The sequence below is a fragment of the Grammomys surdaster genome, unplaced genomic scaffold (genome assembly GCF_004785775.1).
Source record: "Grammomys surdaster isolate TR1022 unplaced genomic scaffold, NIH_TR_1.0 136, whole genome shotgun sequence".
In the NCBI taxonomy this organism is placed as follows: domain Eukaryota; kingdom Metazoa; phylum Chordata; class Mammalia; order Rodentia; family Muridae; genus Grammomys; species Grammomys surdaster.
In genome coordinates this window covers 10585020-10602886 of record NW_021604594.1, presented here as the reverse complement: position 1 = coordinate 10602886, position 17867 = coordinate 10585020, and the positions used below count along the sequence as shown (strand labels likewise).

Below are 17867 nucleotides of genomic sequence, written 5' to 3'. Positions count from 1 at the left end.
ACACACACACACACACACACACACACACACACACACACACACAGAGGTAGGAGGGGGGAGAAGTTCAAATTATCTTACCTTTGTAGCTGGTGGGCCATGAGTTTTACTCTGTTAACAGGAATCCCTAAGCTCTTGCTAAGCAAGCAATACTTCCCAAGTTGCCATCTAGTATCGCTAGAGAAAAGGAGAAAAGGAGAAGAGAATAGACTTATTATCCTGTTTGATATACATTTTATATTTAAATCTTGCTTATTTCTCTTATTATATAAAATTAAAATTTCTCCCAAAATATCAAATGCTTCAAAAAGATGTTCACCATATAGCCCCCAAATTGCCAACACATCACCATCCGTAGGTATAAAACAATTTTAAGGATGGAGGAAAGGCAACAGAACTATGGTGAAAGGAAGAAAACGAGATCTTTAGCAGCGTATACCTGAAGGACAGATAACATGTGAAATGTCAGAGTTGAATCCAAGCATCAGAATGTTCAGAGTGAAAATTAATATTTTTGTTGTTTAATGTTGTTACACAGCAAAATCTATGGGCCCTAGTTTAAAAGTGCTTCTTACATGGAAACAGCTTGATGCTTCTCCATGCATCTTAGAAATCTTGTATTGTTCGGCAATTTAATCATTTCATATAAACACAAGCATCCCAGAACCATAATCATAAGAGACTCAGGGGCCTCTGCTGCCCTGATATTATCATAATTCCCTTTCCATAAAGGTGTGTAACAAATGCTAAAGTTCTAGCCATCACAGCTGTGAATCAGGCAGCAAGGGAAACAGAAATAAATAATGGCTTCTCTTTAGGGACTTTTTAGAAACTCCAAAGGAAAATTCTATTCACATTCTATGGGACAGAACTTAAGTCACAATTGGCCAAAAATGGCAGGGAGGCTACCCAGCTGAAAGTAAACTCTTACAGGCAATTCACAAAACTTATAAATATGTACTAGATAAGGTAAGATAGGTAAGAACTTGGCAGAAGGTTCGGCTATCAACTATGTTAGGAAAAGATAGTGATTTCCCACGCATGGTGTTCAAAAGGAAATAAATGTTCCTGTACCATTCATTACCTTATGAATTAACCCTCATTATCAAACCACATAAGAATCTGGGAGATTTTCCAATTACAGACTACTAGAAAGAAGAACAACACTTTCCTTTAGGAACAGTGAAGGCTTCTTAATGTTTAATAACTTAAAAGTGAAAAACCGGAAACTAGAAACTGTCTTATTTCAAAGATGAAAGAAAAAAGTTTTAAATGAGAAACTGTTCTTTATGAAGAAAGGACTCAAAGGGGATATTTAGCAACACAAATGCAAACTATGGCTCTAAATGGAATAGCAATCCTATGGACACTTTTGTGGATGGTCTATATAAGCCTATTCTTCCAAAGTACAATTCATTTTTCTTTGCTCTTACAATGCCATTCTGATATTTATAATTGTCCCTTCTTCCTCTCACCTGCAGATTGGTTTTATAAATTGGCTCAGTGTGATGGTATTAGAAAAATGCTCAAGTATTTCAGGCAGAGATAGATTCTTGCAAACTATTTTGTTTTTCAAAAAAATGTTCATTTTTACAAGCATGGCTTTAGGTCTGCCCATCTGCATACAGATGTTTATATTCTTTTTTTTTTTTTTTTTTTGGTTTTTCGAGACAGGGTTTCTCTGTATAGCCCGGGCTGTCCTGGAACTCACTCTGTAGACCAGGCTGGCCTCGAACTCAGAAATCCGCCTGCCTCTGCCTCCCGAGTGCTGGGATTAAAGGCGTGCGCCACCACCGCCTGGCTTAGATGTTTATATTCTTATTTCAGCAGTTGGTCACAAAAAAACTAGAACTACCATCTTGAAACATAGCGAGGCAATTATCACTTAAAGCAACAAGGTTAAGTAGCCATACTTGTCCTTCACAGCTTGACTTATCCATAATCATCTAGATTTTGAGAAACATAAAAATAATACCTTTTATTAAAGCTTGGAAGGCACAGATATAGGGAATCTCTCCTTCACAAATATTAACCACTTTCTGTTTATTTCTTACACTGGACATAAATAACCTATAGGAAGAGGCAATATCTCCACACAAAGCTACCAGTACTGCCAACTTAGTAAGCACTCTACAGAGAGTTAAATACTACCAGAACACAAAGCCCAAGGGATAGACATCATTGTTAAAGAGGAAACAATCTTTTCTTAGTCACAAACTCAAGAGTCTTATATATCCAAGAGAAGTCCTGAGTGGTATGTAGGTATGAAGATACTATGTAAACAGGTTTGGGGCAACTTTACAAAGTCACAACCTTAAAAGGCTTTATATTAATGAATAGTATATGAAAACTCTCCAAAGGATACTTAGTTTCTCAGTCATCAACTTGCTTTTTTCCCTGAGTCCTCATTTTCATGCATTTCAAAAAGAGAAATGTCCCCCATACTCCTCTCTTATCCCAAATTTGCCCCAGTCTTGTAATTTTAAGAAGGAATATATATATTTATATATTCCACATTCCACTTTTGGAATATTATCTGAAAACTCATGGTCCTGAGAGGGAGTTCCACGAGAATGAAGAAATTTGAAAATTGAGAAGTTAGATGTGGTGGTTTCAATAGGAATGGTTCCTATAGGCTCCTGTGTTTAAATGTTTAATTCATAGGGAGTGGCACTATTGGAAGGTGTGGCCTTGTTGCAGGAAGTGTTACTAGGGGGTGGGCTGTGAGGTCTTAGAAGTTCAGCCGGGCAGTGGTAGTGCACACCTTTAATCCCAGCACTTGAGAGGCAGAGGCAGGTGGATTTCTGAGGCCAGGCTGGTCTACAGAGTGAGTTCCAGGACAGCCAGGGCTACACAGAGAAACCCTGCCTCGAAAAACAAAAACAACAAGAAGTTGTTCAAGGTAGGTAGGTCTAGTATCTCAGTTCATTCCTGCTGCCTTCAGATCAAGATGCAAACAAACAAAACCAGAAATTAAATTCTTCAGTGATTTAAACTTATAATAAAGTTTAAGGAATCAATTTGTAGTAGATGAAGTGGTCCCTAAAAAATGTCTATGGCTCTAATTCCTGGAACCTGTGAATAGGTCCTATTAAAAGAAAAGGAAGGGAACTATGCAGGTATATAGAGATTACAGATCCCAAAACAAAATGTCCTCAGGCATCCATCCAGGTGAGTCAATCTAGAGTACACTGAGTACACTGCCATTCAGAGAAAGAGAATTCAGCAGGATTAGAAATAGAGGACCTGGATCTGCCATTGGCAGAGATGGCCACAAGGAAAGCACTTCACCTTCCCCAAATGAAGAGCAACCCTGGACAGGTGGGAAGCAACAGAAGAGGGAGGAGGGCAAAGCCAACAAGGTGAGTGATCTTGCAAGTGGATTCTTCCCCAGAGACTTCAAACTGCACATAACACTGTCAACACATTGATCTTGGCTTTAGGCCTCCAAACATACAATAAAATCTGGTCATCTGTGACAATATGATTGAACTAGAGATTACTTTAAAATACTACATAATCTATATACACATTTAAGTATCATACAGAACTTTATTATTAAATATATTTTTATTTTTATGATTTAGCTAAAAGTAGAGGGCTCCCAGAGGACCCAGATAAGGCAATCTAAACTTCTTGACCTACAAAAATAACTTTGTACTATCTTCAGATGTTAAATATATGGTAATTTATAAATTGGCAATGGAAAATCTTTATAGTGAACAAAAATGTTAGGGTACCAGGAGGATGGACTTGTGCTCTCTTACAATGTCATTCAAGGGAAGCAGAAACATAAATAGGCAGAGAGTTTTCTGTGTCACAATTTCTTTGTGACTTCATAAGTACCACAAAGTACAAGATGATCTTAGATCTATCCTGGGAACAGGAAAATATTCCTAACAAATCTAAATCTACAAGTCTAAAAACAAGTTATACCCATTCAATGTTAAAAGTATCTTTAGATTCCCATATTAGGAAAATTTAAATACTATGATTTCACAATGATCCACCAATGAATTTGATGAATATCAAAAAGAATTAAAATAATGTGGCTGAGAGATGGTGATGCACTAATTAGTCCCAGCACTCTGGAAGTAGAGGCAGGTGGAACTCAAACACAGAGTTTAAGGTCAGCCTGCTCTATAGAGCAAGTTCCAGGACAGCCAGAACTTCACAGAGAAACCCTACCTTAAAAACAAACAAAAATAAAAAACAGAAAAACCCATACCCTCCCAAAAAATATTAATAATAGTAATAATAATGTGTAAAATACAAACTAGGGCATTAACTCAAACAGTATTAAATTTATGTAAGTTTGTAAGTTATACTGCATTTTACCTTGACTTTAAATAATACATTTTCCTAATGCTTAACACTAAATCATACTTTATTTTTATGGCTAGAAACTAAACAGTACACATATAATGCCAAAATCTTCTGTGAGGGTTAAACTGATCTTTAGTTTATGAATTTGCTATTATCTTTGAATATAATGGATATGGAATGTTAAGTTCATCAATAAACTCATCAAAAATGAGAAATTTATTTCCAATCTCAATGAGAAAAGCAGTAGTTTTTAATTTTTTTCTCTACTCACAACATACAACAGATGGTTTCCAGGCATATTGTCATCAACCTATACTGAAGCTTCGATCTCAAAGTTGATGAGAAGCATAAAGCAACACAAGAAACCAGTATGTAAACAGTGAAATCAGCTCAGTATCACGATATTCTTTAAAATAACAACAACAATAATAATGGATACAATGTCTTTAATTTCAGCAGTCAGAAGGCACAGAAAGGCAGATCTCTAGGAGGGGAAAGTCAGCCTGACTTACATAGTAAATTCTAGGCTAACCAGATCTACACAGTGAGATCCTATCTCAAAAAATAAAACAAAAAAACAAACAAACAAAAAAAACAACAAAAAACTCAAAACAAATTAGGGTATTTTTAAAGTTAAACTTTATTTTTAATTATTCCCAGACCACTAATCCCTGGGTTAATTAGGCAAGTTCAGGTTTCACAAAATTCACAGACTAACAGTGACAAATATGAAAAGTAATAGATTAAGGTTTACTAATAATTTGGTTTTAGATTTGGTAATAGAATATTTATATAAAATAATGTTTACAATATTATTTTTGCTCAAAATACGTGAGTAAAATGTATTTACTCTCTTCCCCTAACTAAAATTTTAGTTTTTTTAATATAAACTTTTTTGGGGTCAGGTATGGCGGCATATCCCTTTAGCCTCCACACTTGGGAGACAAAAGAAAAGAATCTCTTTAGTGAGTTCTAAGTCAGCCAAGGTTGTTTTTTGTTTTGGGAGGTAAAATCTCAAATGACCTAGGGTGGCCTAGAACTTGCTAAGTTATCAAGAATAATAAACTTCAGCTCTTCCTGTCTCTACTTTCCCACTGCTGAGATTACATACCTGTACTACATGCATACACACACCATACACATACAAGCACACTTAAAAAAAAAGAAAGAAAGAAAAAGAAAAGAGAATTAGAATTATTCAGGAGCTAGAGAAATAGCTGTCAGCATAGTTACCTGACATACACACATGATGACCTGGGTTTGATCCCAGCACCCACATAAAAGCCAGGCCAAGAACAGAAATGTGAATTTGTAACCACAGTATTTTGGGGAGAGGAATAAGGTGGCTCTCTAGAGCTCATTTGCCAGCTAGCCTCACTGAATGAATGAGCTCTAGGTTTAGTAAAAGACTCCAGGTCAAAAACTAATATGTAGGACAGGCTAAGTGGGTAAAGGTGTTTGCTGTACAAGCTTGACAATCTGAGTTTGAACCTTGTAACTCATGCAAATGTAGATAGAGAGAACTGATTCCACAGAACTATCCTGATATCCACACATGTGTCAAGGTATGCATGCCCAAAGATATACATCATGTACATGCACAAAAAAATATACTCACAAAAATAACAATAATAAAAACTTAAAAATTAAGGTAGAAACTAATCCAGGCAAACACTCAAAATTTTGCCAGGCCTCTACACTTGTGAATGTACAACCAAAATACCCTCATAGATGTACAGGTACACCACACACACATCTTTCTCTCCTCAAAAGTATATTCAAGTTCAAGAAAGTGAAAGCCCAATCCAACCAATATTTATTTTTCACCACTAAAACATACCTGATAGGGAGCTGGAAAGATGGTTCAGCGGTTAAGAACACCATCTGCTCTTCCAGAGGTCATCATGTTCAATTCCCAGCAACCATATGGTGGCTCACAACCATCTCTCCTGGGATCTGATGCCCTCTTCTGGCATACAAGTACATATACATGTAGACAAAGCACTCATATACATAATATACAAATAAATAAATATTTTAAAACCCATACCTGACAAATGATAAAAAAAAAACCACCAACAACTTTTAACATTGTGACTGAGAATTGATGGTATAACCATGTTAACTAAATTCTTGATAAAGACTTCAAAAGAACAACTATTAGAACTGTCTTTTTTTATAATCTCGAAATATGTATATGTTACACTACAACATGAAATGGGAAGTCTGACATAGGGGAAGAGTGCATAGGGAACAAAATAATATTCTCTGAAATGCATTTATGGAAATCCTAATGTAGTAAGTTCTACCACAAATTAGAAATTCTTAGGGGAAAATCCAAATTTATTACCAAACTACTAAATAAATGACGGTTGTACTGTTTTTGTTTTCAAGTCACATTATAAGCATGCCTGGAGGGACTATAGAAGATGAGAATTTCTGAATGAACTTTCAGAGTAAACACCATAACATGCCTTGAGTAAGCAACAAGTCCCTGATGAAGCTGTGAGCACTGATACACATTAGTCAAATGAGTAAAAGGTTAAGTGTTTGTTCTCCTTAAAGAAAACTGAGATACCAGGGGTAGATCATGTCTTAGATTCCAATGCTCAGGAGGCAAAGGCAGGTGGATCTCCAAGTTTGAGGCCAGCCTGGTCTACAGAGTGAGTTACAAAACAACTAGGGCAACTCAGAGAAACTCTGTTGGCAGGCAGGGGAAAGTGAGGCACAAAGTATAACTAAGTATAACACAGCTCACAATTTGGGTACTAACTACTACCCTAAAACTATATTCATTGTGCCAGAAGAATATATGAAAGAAAATTTAGTGTTAATTCCTTTAAAAAAATTAGTAATTCCTTGAAATCTGTAATTCAGAAAGTAGCCCATAAATTAAAACTAATAAATTCAATGAGCAAAGTACACAAAATTTAAGCAGTGATATTATTAAGCTATTCTAAGAGAAACAAAGAGGGAAATGGCAGAAAATTTAAGTATTTGTCCCAGTACATAGGTCATTGTTCATAACTATAAAAATTGTATGGTCAACTACATTATGATTTTGAAACTGCTAAACAATATAACTTTTTTCCATTAATAACTCCCAGTCAAGTAATGACATCATATTGAGAATCATAACCACCAAGTTAACAAAATGATGGCAAAGGTAGCACATTCACACTAAAACACCAGTGTGAGCCTACCTCTTTTCTGGGAGAAAGCAAAAGTCCTGGCAACTCCACAAATATTTATATCCTCTGATAAGTAACTCCATTGAGTTTATTATCTTATAGAGTCAACTCAAAGGAAGAAAATGGTAGCAAATACTACAAAGTTTAGACAACAGAAAAATACAGAACTACACACACAGTGAAACATTGTCTCAAGAAAACAAAAACATGTTCATTAATTCAATGTTAAAATCAGAAAGAAGAAGAAAAAAAAAAGCAGAGCAAGTTACACAAGGAGATCCTGTCATCAAATTTAAATAACAGGGTGGCTGATGACTGTAATCCCAGGACTTGGGAGGCTGATACAAGACTGCCATAGGTCTGGGGCCATGAGTTCCAGCAGCCTGGATTACAGAGTGACATCCTATCTCAAATAAATAGTGAAAATTTAAATCAGTTTTTTTCCATTTAGGCATTTAATATCAAGAAATTTATTAAGTGGCTTAAGTGACTTGGTTAACTGTACATAATCATCAAACATTACAAAGCTTATTTATATAATAGAAAACTACAATGCTAGAAAAAGGTAAAACTGAGTAAAGATAAAAAACTAGAATGCAAAGTTCCACTATACAAAATGAAAACATTTTAGAGAACATACTTAAAAATCAAAAGCGGTAGGGTTGGAGAGATGGCTCAGTAGTTAAGAGCACTGACTACTCTTCCAGAGTCCCGAGTTCTATTCCCAGTAACAACATGGTGGCTCACAACCATCTATCTGCAATGGAATCTGATGCACTTTTCTGATGTGCTATAAACAGCTATAGTGTACTCATAAATAAAATAAATAAATCTTAAAAAAAAAATCAAAAACGGTGCATGCCTTAAATCTCAGAACTCAAGAGGCAGAAGCAAGCAGATCTTTGAGTCTGAGGCCATCTGGTCTACATAATGAGTTCCAAAACAACCAAGGCTACACAGAGAAACCTGTTTCAAACATACAAAAACAAAAAAATAACAAAAAAGAAAGAAAGAAAGAAAGAAAGAGAGAGAGAGAGAGAAAGAAAGAAAGAAAGAAAGGAAGAAAGAAAGAGAGAGAAAGAAAAGCAAACGGTATAGATGAATGTAAACATATATTACTAAAATTAACTCAAGTCCATTTACTAATTTGCCAAGTACAATTATTCTGTTTCCCTAAGAACCTTCTCAAGGGTCTCATGGTAACAAATCACTCACTACCATACTTCAAGTATTGGTTTGTTTGTTTTTTTTTTAATTTCTTGGGTATTAATGCAGGGAAAAATTGACAATTACCAGTTAAGATATGGACCCAAGTAAATATACCTAAACCCTCAAGATACAGTCACACCACCTTTTGTTCCCCCAACCAAAGGAGCAGGAGGAGGAAGAAACAGAAAGAATAATTATTATTTTAGAAGCAGTGATATGGCTCAGCCAGCAAAGCACTTGCCATGCAAACCTGACAACCTGAGTTCAATACACATAACCCATGTAAAGTGTAAAGAAAGAACTACCTCCATAAAGTTGTTCAGACCGACAAATTAAGTTGTGGCATGTACACACCAATAAAAGCACATTATACACATACATTGTAATAAATAAAAAGAACATTTAAATCCTTTTATGGTTACCAAAATGCCAAAAAGAAGAAAGTAAGCATCATAGACTCTATCTTAAAATGAAAATATACCAGTTTTAGGTTTATCAATTAAAAAAAATTAGAAGACACATACAAGTTTATAATTGTATATTTCATATCTATGTAACATAAAACATGTAATTACAATTACCAATGGCCTTAAAGACTCATGCATTCTTCCATTTTCTATGAAATGATACCTTAACTTTAACTTTCTAACTTTGAGAAACAGAACAAAGAAAGTGGTTTTCTGCACTTTCTTCCCACAGACAAAAACAGTGATGGTGAGCACTATTTCTTTAACAATAGAGTTACATTAGGGCTAATGAGATGGTCCAGTGGGTGATGCACTTGCTACTGAGCCTATTGACCAGGGTTCATTCCTCAGAACCCATGTGGTGTAAAGAGAACATTTACTCTTCAATGTTGTCCTTTAATTTCCATAAATATGCTATCATCCACACAGGCGAGAAGGCACACAAGCAGACAGACACACACAGCTGTGAAAATAAAAACAAATTACATATAAAGACTCTGAAGATGTATACCTCATAAAAAAGAGCAGACCTTTAATCCCAGTGCTCAGGGGGTAGATAGAGGTAGGCAGGATCTCTGTGAGGTAGAAGCCAGCCTGGTCTACAAGCAAGTTGCAGGACAGCCAAACTACAGAGAGAAACCATGTCTGGAAACAACAAAATAAAAAGAGCTTTCCTAGCATGGGTAAAAAAGCAAACAAAGTGCTGGAGCAATGGCTCAGCAGTTAACAGTACCTGTTGCTCTTGCAGAGGAGCTGGATAGGTTCCCAGCACCCACATGGTGGCTCATAATAACCTGTAACACTAGTTTTAGGGACTCAAGATTTAAGATGTCTTCTAAGGACACTGCCCATAAGTGATACATTTACATATATGCAAGCAAAACACAAAAATAAGTAAATCTTAAAAAACAAATATAGAACATACTGCATTTCAGGCAAAATTTCAGTCTAAAGAAATAGATGTGAATATAAAATAGATACAAAATGTTAAACTACTGACTATATAATGACAGGTGGTTTTATAGGCTACAAGTTAATACAGGGAGTATTATATGTATTAATTTTCATACAGGTCAGTTGAATTATCCAATTATTTTCACTGACTTCTAATCAAAGAGGGTTCCAGTAAACATTTTGCTTTAAATATGAAAGATTTACTTTTCTAAGGGCATTTCAGTAAGAGTAACAAAAGAAAATAATATCAGTTCACAGAAACACATATCATATTGGAAGAGCCTAAAGGCAAAATGAGTGGAACCAGCATTTAAGGTAAAACTATTTACCAGATCTAGCAATATAATTAATTAGGAGAGGACTGATAAATAATTAAAACTCAAGCTTTCAAGATTTCTTAAAAATTAAAAAAAAACCCTAAATTTCTTGACTTAATGTTAGTCATGAAATATTTAGTGGATAGTATCATTTCAAAACAATATAGCTTTAAATTTTTAAACACACATGAAAACATCTCTCCAATTATTTATTAATGATTTTTAAGACCTAGAAGCTTAATTATCACTATTGATGACCTTAAAGATCCATGTACTTAGTTTTCTTGACTTATATAGGATATGTTTTTAGCATGATCCACAAAATATTTCTATACTTTTGAAAAAAATTTATTGCAGGGATTCTTCAAATAGGTTTAGCAAATTTAAATACAAGATTCTATTTCAGGAAGTCATCTAGGGTTAATTGTTTTCAAATAAACCCTTATAAAGTCTTACAATTTGGGTGCAAGAGACCCAGGCCATTTGGCGCTGAATGAGTAGTATTCCTGGAATGGTTAGTACTTGACAATGGCCTAAGGTTAAGAATTCCTTCAAATAGAACAAAATAAGCTCAGTATAGACAGTGTTTGGTCAGATTTTAAATATAGCATTACATGCATGTGGTGTGGACGTGTTCATAATTTATAATCCCCAACAAACTGTGACTTCCACAAGGTAATCTAGGTATTAGTCAACAAGCCTAGGGTCTATCATGAGTAATTCCTTTTACTCCATTATATTGGTGGTACTTTTATTCAACCTCCTCAGTTCTAAGACTCCCCATTAAGAGGAGACAATTTTATATTACCTATGTGCATAAAAATAGTTCCCACCTCCTCCAAGGTCTGGTTCAATGAGAGAGCACCACGGGGAGACATACACACATCCCTCCCTCCCTACCTACCTCTCTTCCTTGTCCCTGGGGTAATAAAAGGCACAGATTATTTCCCTACAAAAGCTCTGCAGAACACCCGTCGAAGTAAATGGGGGGAAATAGCAGAATCAACCTGCACCCACACCTCAGCCCCGCCCCACCTGGAAAAATGGGGGGGGGGGTGGCGGGAGTGTGAGGGTGGCAGAAAGGACAGAAAAGGCCGAGACCACCAGCTCCCAGGTTCTCCATACCATTGGCTCCATCACGTTCCACCGAGGCCAGAGACCCCGGCCAGATTTTCAGTCTGGTTTCCCAATTCTTCACCGCACCATCCCAAACCCCGCGGTCCTCAATCGCCCGAGTCCCCGGTGGGGAGCCCAGCGTGGGCCCTCCTGGCGGCCCGATCAAGGACTAGAGGCGGGGGTCTCCCCGTCAGATGGGCGGATCCGAAGAGCGCCCCGGGGACCTCTCAAGTGACCACACAAGAGGATAAGTCGGAGGGAGGGGTCTGAGAGGAGCCGTTATTCCTTCTCGTTCAGGCTTGGGAAAGCGCGCGAGGGAGGGGCCGGAGCCGCAGCGCGTTACCTAACGGTCCGGTCGGTCCGCCAGGCCAGAGGCAACGGCGCGGCCACAGCCGTCCGGAGGGTTGGGGTCCACAGCAGGGGCGCAAAAGGGTGGGAGGCGGGGGGTGGGGACTACAGGCAGCGACGTCGCCATGTTAGCGCCTTCTTCCTCTGTATCTCTACAACCTCCAAACCTGTGGTCCTTTCACCATTACTCACCTTTCCAGGTCACTAATTCATGGTCCTTTCAGCCACCCGCGAGCCCGGAGCCCAGCCGTGTTTACAAACTAGCCCCGGAGGAAAGGGCTGAATCGCACTTTAAAGGCCAAAGGCTCCCACAGGCTTCCGTCCTCTCTCGCGAGATCCGACTGACAAGCCTTCTCCCCGCCCCACTCCCGGCATCCCCGCCGCTTTCTTCTCGCGCCCCTCCCCTTCACGCACACGCCCCTTCCTGCTTTCCACCGAGGGAGCGACTGCAGGTCAGGTGACTCCGTCGTCCAGAAGAAAAAGGAGGGGGTCTCCAGGAGGGCGGGGGCGGGGAGGCGGGAACCAAAGAACACTCGGACGCTAGTGATTGGACGAAGAGCACGAAAGGCGGGAAGCAGTTCCAAAGGGGCGTGGCCAAGGCGCCCAAGGACCGTTGTTTCGGTAACCAGGGAACTGCAGAAAGCTGTGATTGGCAGCCTTGGGAGGCGGGCACGGGAGGCGGTACCGGATCTGGGGCGCGCGCGCGCAGGTGGCAGTGGAAGAGCAGGAGGGCGTGGGCTGTGTGAGAGAAGAAAGGTGAGGTCGGGGGAACCTAAAGCAACCCAGTCTGGGCTCTGGGTGTCTCCGTCATATTGATTTCCGGCCTCGCTAGGGCTATGGAAATATGAAAGGATACGCGCTTCTGGACCACCCTCCGAGTACCCAGAAGCCAGGGCTGGGGAGCTACGCTTAAGGTTTTGGAGAGTCGGGGTTTGCCAGTCATCACCCCCTCCCCCATGTGCGGACTGAAGCAAAATAAGTCAGCCCTGCGTAGGAAAAAGAAATCTTTTCTCAGAGAGGTCTTTGTTCGGATTTTACTAAGCCAGACCTGGAGCCCCCACCCTGCATCAAGTACATAGTATATTACATTACATATGAGTATGTTCAAAGGCAGTGATCAAAAGGAAATACACCGTCTTCCACCCCCATGTCACCATATTTTAAAACAAAGCCACGATCTTTTTCCTGGAGAAAAATTCTTGGAATTATGGAGTTTTCTTCTGTCAAATTTCCCTTTACTTAGTTACATATAAAAATACTAATTTCAGGGACTGGAGAGATGTCTCAGCGGTTAAGAACACTGGCTGCTCTTGCAGAGGACTTGAGTTCAATCCCCAGCACCCACATGCAGTCCACACCAGTCTGTAACTCAACTTACAGGAGTCCTGGCAACGCACCAATGCACATAAAATAAAATTCATTAATTAAAAATTATTAATTTCAATAGGATCGTTTCTTTTAAAGCTTAAGAAATTGGTATTAATGTTTTAAAGAGGACTAAAGGCCACCAATGAGAACCCAGCATGGAAGTGGCATTCTTCCCACAGTATTTTCCTTTTGCTTTGTAAATTGTAGTGCCAAAGAAATGCCTGTTAATGTAGGAAGTAGGTTTCTACAAAACCAAGGGAGGGCAGGGGGAGGACATGGAAAGGTGGCTCAATGGTTAGGAGTGCTTGCTACTCTTCTTGCAGAGGACCCAGGTTTAGTTTCCTATCACCACATGGCTGCTCAGAAACAGGACGATTGCACAACCTATTCCAGCCTCCGTGGGCATGTGGTGCACATACATGCGTTCATGCAGGCAAGCACTTATACACACAAAGTAATGTCCTTAAAACTGGGGACAAGAAGAAAGATCGACTGCTTAGTGTAATGAGAACGACAGAGACAGACCTTTACAGTTCTATAGCTGGTTCAGGTACACTCCTAAACATACTTATTCCTAGTGAAGATTTTGGTGTTTATTGGTTGTCCAATAAATATGTACAAGTTGCAAAATGATTAAGGCACCTGTGAATCTTGCACTATTTTTTAAAAAGCAAGCCTTTTTTTAGAATGCTTTTCCATTTATTAAATGCTTATTTCTAATTTAGATTTATAAATACAATTTGTATATTTACATAAAGTACAAAATTGTAAGTTTGTTGGGAATAGTGTCTGAGAGTTAATGAGCCTGCAGTCTAATAATGATCTCTACCATGAAAGTGAAATTGTAATGTCACTAGACCTTTTAATAGGTTCCTGGCCCATATACATGTATGTGAGCCAACTCAATCTTCCTTTAAAACTAGATTAATTACTTAAGAAACCGGAAAGAAACCAGATATTAACAGTGTTGGTTCTGAAGTTAGAATGAAGTACCATCCTGTGATCTTAGTAATACTTCAGTAATGTTAGTATATTTAAACACTAATCATATCAGCAAGATGGCAGCTGCTCAGATTACTGGTTGAAAGGATGACAGACAAAAATGTAGGACTGCCAGATCATAAATTTCTAGATCCAGAAAATTTCATTAAAATGCTACTTTCCTCCATCCAACAATATCTAATTTGAGGGAAAAAAAAAACCCAAAACCTAAAACTGTTCAGGCATTTCAAAAGAACTTTAAGTCAGTTAGAATTGAATTTTTACATTGTTTTTCCACCATGTATATTAAAAAAACTTTTTGTCTTTTTCTGTTTTTCACTATGTAGTCCTGACTGTCTGACTATCCTGGAACTTGCCCTGTAGATCAGGTGAGCCTTGAACTAACAGAGGTCTGCCTGTCTCTGCCTCTGCTGTGATTATAGGTGTCGACCACCACCACCTGGGTAAAAATTGAATTTCTTGTCTGCAGATTGATTTATTTTCATCTCAAATGATAGTAGCTTTGGCATTAAATTTTCTGCTACCAAGTAATTCATTATCTACACCTGGTACTGTTAGCTCTCAAACCCAGCTCTCCTACCCTAAATGTCTCCAGTCTCTGGACAGGGCTACCCTTCCCTATATAATCCAGCCGAAATCTTTAGCAGGTAGGGACTGGAGGATACTGAAAACCTGGTGGCCAGGTCGACTTTGATATGTTAAATAGGCTCCTTAGTTAGTTATTTGTCCTGAGTTTGAGACCTAACATGTACTAGAGGAACATGTTCTAAGGAAAATATTTTCAGAATTCTTTTATATAAGCAAGGAATGTGATTTTTTGCTTTGTTTTGAACTTTCAGTTTTAGCTAACTCTTTAAAGACACCTAAAGTAAGAAAAAAAAATAACAGAGGAGATCTAAGTGGAGAATAAACCCAGTGCAAAGAGTACTCTTGCTTAGGTGTATCGGCAGGCCAATGGTACACAAAGGCGCTTCCTTTACCTCTGTGCTAGAACAACCCTTTTACCCTAGCTTTTCTACAAATGGAAACACGCTGAGGATAACTACTATTTTCACTTCTGATCCCATGTACCAGCAACTCTATTTCCAGTTATGGTTCCCATGTTATGCTTCCCAGTTTCCCTCTCGGATTCCCATCTGCCATAAAATTCTCTGCAACGTTTGGTTACAAATGCAGGGAACTTCCTGTAGGGCCCTTATTTTCATGTTTTTATTGTTGCATCCACAAACCTACCTCATCTCTAAAGAGAGTTAGTCTCCTTTAGGAACTTGGAACAAAAGCTGGAGAGATAGATGGGTCTATGGGTAAGAGTCGTGGTTGCTGCATCTCGAAGGCCAGGTCACAGCTTGTCAGGTGGTTCCAAAAGGACTGTGGTAACTTCAGCTCTGAGGGATCTGCCACACTTTTCTGGTGATCCTGCCCCCACCCCACCCCCACTCCCCCCAGGCACACATATGCATGCACACACACGTAAATAAAAATATTTAAAGAAATTTGAAGTGAAGTGCTGTCAGTTTGAAAACCTGTATTTCATTTTATTCCATGTGTTTTTTTACTTTTTTCTTATTTGGTGACTTGATATATAGGGACTATCTGTGTGAACTGTCTTTGTCTCCTTTTGTGTAAAGGCCTTAGGAACATCGCTTCTGATGAGAGTTCCAATATCAAGTTATATTTGTCCCTATATGCAAAATATATTTATTAACCAACAATGATTTTTTAAAATTTATTTTATGTGCACTGGTGTTTTTCCTGCATGTATGTATGGAGTTCTGGACAGTTGTGAGCTGCCATGTGGGTGCTGGGAGTGAGTGGCTAGTGCTCCTAACTGCTGAGTATCTCTTCACCTCACCCCCACATCTTTTCATTTTGGTTTTAAGAGATAGGGTTTCACTGTGGAGGCCTGGCTGTCCTGGACTCAATCTGTACACCAGGCTGGCCTCCAACTCACAGATATTCAGCTACCTGTGACTCCTGAGTGCTGGGATTAAAGGCATGTGGCACCACCACCCGGTAACAAGGATTTGTTTTTAGACAAAAAGGGAGCACAGCTACTGATCAAAAGTAACATCCCTTAGGTACAAGAAGAGGTTGTTCGGGGAAAACTCATTTCTATCATAAAAATGCTCTTTTACTAAATGCTACAAGAATCAGCTGTTAATGCTTTCAGACTTTCCAGATGTCATGGAGTGTGCTATTTCTGCCTTGTGATGGGGCTATTTTAATCCATTAGTCTGTTATTGCTCATTTAAAAGTCTGCTAAAAAGGTGTCTGTACACACATACATGGGAGGCATACTTAACTGACGAAACACCCTTTGTGTGTCTCGCTAAGCAAAACAGAATATTCCAGTGGCTCTTGTGTATGTTCTATACAACTAACTTCAAGCCCCTGGGAAAAGCTTCCCCATTCTCATGAAATCAATGTACATCTTAGTAGAGTGGATTAGCTTAGACTCTGCCAGTTGGGTCATGTGGGATGTAGATGATGTGATATAGAAAGTATGGAGATAGCGGGGGCATGCCCGCTAGGCCAGTGTCTAAGGTGACACAAAGACAGCGTGGCCTTAGACATCCCAGTCTCTTCCGTATCATGGCAGATTGTCTTTCCTGTCCTCTGATGGCCCAAGGGGTTTCCGGCACATTGTTGAAATGTTTATGTTTTAATTACCTCGTAGGATCTGTCTTTATCATGAAAGCTTCTATTCAGAACGTTATAAGTACAGAGTTGTCTAAGTGAAACCAAGTCCTTGGTTTCTTTAAAGAACGGTAGCTAATGTTGTATGACCTTGTGGGGGAAATTAAAAGGCTATGCTTCAACTTCATATCATACCACTTAGCTTATGAGAGAAGCTCAAGGGAAAATGAACCTTCAGAGCTTTGATTTTATCCTTGACAACCAGTGTCTCCTCTTGTCTCCCATCTAACCTGATAGATGGAGGGATTGCCATATTCTACACTCTCAAGTTAGCAGTAAAAGTGGATGGAACTATTTCTGGCATAGAAAACTTGGCCCTGATTCTTGGCAAAATGTATACGTTTGTCTCCTGGACGACATAATGTATCTCCTCTGAGATGCATAGGTAGTTTGCCTCTGGGAAGTTTAAATACTGAAGGTCAAGAATGACTTTTCCAACACTTAAGAGACCTAGCCAACCTTGTGTAGCTGTTTGAAGAAACAGTTCCATTACCTGTCCTTCCCCACAAGTCTGTCTGTTAACCTAAGGCCTGCATAACACCAAACCCATGATTCCTTACGCCGGAAACTGAGGGAGGCCTCTCTGTCCCTGCTGACCCACCTAGAGTCTTAGACTAATACAACCTGTTAAACTGTCAATCAAATACTCTAGCTCTTTACTTGTAAGGCATCAATGCTTCTCAAAAATGAGCATTCTAGGCATTGCTCCTAGCTGAGACTACATTCCTGAAGAAACTACATGTGGGGCAAGTGGACCATGCCACTGGTCAGAAGAACTGGTAGGGTTGAGTTAGCCCAAACCCATAAATCTCAGAATTTGAAAACGATAGGAGTGGGGCCAATTCTCTGCCTAACTCTATCTGCTCTGGAACATG

General features: G+C 38.9%; 1 protein-coding gene across 3 annotated transcripts in view; it reads right to left on the bottom strand.

The window, feature by feature from the left end:
* The window catches only part of Atf2 (activating transcription factor 2), an 83010-nt gene extending 70728 nt beyond the window's left edge, over positions 1-12282 (bottom strand). For all 3 annotated transcript variants that reach the window (XM_028762905.1, XM_028762906.1, XM_028762907.1), the window contains exons 1-2: positions 12118-12282; positions 79-174 (exon numbers count right to left, since the gene is read on the bottom strand). The gene's annotated coding sequence lies outside the window, so the exon portion shown is untranslated. The remainder of the gene's footprint in view (positions 1-78; positions 175-12117) is intronic.
* Positions 12283-17867: the final 5585 nt, after the last annotated feature.